Consider the following 1,427-nt stretch of genomic DNA (forward strand, 5'->3'; position numbering starts at 1 on the left):
GTGGGACTTAACAAGCAGTGTGGATAATTGAATAAAAATATATGTCGAATTCTATAGAGACTATAGTAGCACTAATAGATTTATACAGAAATGTGGTTTTTTTAGCCATTCCAGACCAAAACCATCTGAACAGGAGAATGTTTATTTTTTCTAGAAATAACAATTAAGGCTGTTATATAAATGTGTTGAAGCACATAATAATTAAGAATCCAAAGGTATCTTTAAAAAACAAACAACTTTATTGCAGCACTTTTACTAGTTTTGCTAGAGCACAATTATATTTTTGAAAAATCTGTTTTGCATAATTGTTTATGAATCAGATTTCATAGATTAGTCCTGTAATACAGTATGCAACTTTTCCATGGACTCCTGTGGCTGTGCATAAATTTTTCTATATGAAGACAAGGATCCTAGAGTCCTTAATATAGCCAAATTCACTACAAACAGAAAATGAAGACATACTGTACACCAGCGGCCCCCAACCTTTGCAGCTTGGCAGCCTGGCTGGGAGGGGGAGAGGGGAACTTGGCTGCACAAGTGGTGGGCCAGCACGCATATGCACACACAACTTCTGCACAAGTGCAAGCCGGTACACATGTGTGCAGTTGGACATGTGTGTGGGCCAGCACATGTGAGAGAGCCCACTGGCCCACCACTCACACAAGTTGAGCTGCATGAGCACATGCACACTTTGGGCCACCACTCATACAGCTCAATTCCAAATAGGCCACAGCCCAGGTAGTGGGCCGCGGCCCAGGTTTGGGAACCGGTGCTGTACAGTTTCTTTGCAAATGTATTTGGCACATGCTGTCCCACAATCCAGAGAAAATATTGAGCCTCGATTGTCTTTGATAGATCTGTCCTCCAATACTGTATAATGATCTGCTTTTAATGCCATCCAGATTAGTGATCATGATGTTTTATGACTGGTGATACAGTAGTTAGAATGCAGTATTGCAGGCTAACTCTGTCCATAGTCTGAAATTTGATTTGACTCAGCCTTCCATCCTTCAGAGATCAGTAAAATGAGGACCCATATTGGCAATATGCTCATTTTGTAAACTGTTCAGAGAGTTCTGTAAAGCACTGTGGACTAGTATATAGGTTTAAGTGCTACTCCTATTGCTATTACAGTAATGAAATCTGCAGATATATTACTTCTTGTACAAACAGGTGTTTTCTTCTAACTCCTTTAATATCAGTTTCACTAAATTACTTGTGGTCCTTGTGTTCTGACAGAAGAAGAAAAACCTTTTCCTGATGTATCTTGTTTTTTCTACGCAATGCATGCTTTTATATTTCAGGTCCTTCAGTTGCCATTTTTTCTCACCTTTTCTTCAAGGAGAGGTATTTGAGATTCCCATCCTGATCCTAGTCTAGGTCACAGTTCCCCAACCTTTCCAGCTTTGCAGACCGGCGGGGGGGGG

Source organism: Protobothrops mucrosquamatus, unplaced genomic scaffold, assembly GCF_001527695.2.
Source record: "Protobothrops mucrosquamatus isolate PMUCROS unplaced genomic scaffold, P.Mucros_1.0 scaffold_280, whole genome shotgun sequence".
Taxonomy (NCBI): Eukaryota; Metazoa; Chordata; class Lepidosauria; order Squamata; family Viperidae; genus Protobothrops; species Protobothrops mucrosquamatus.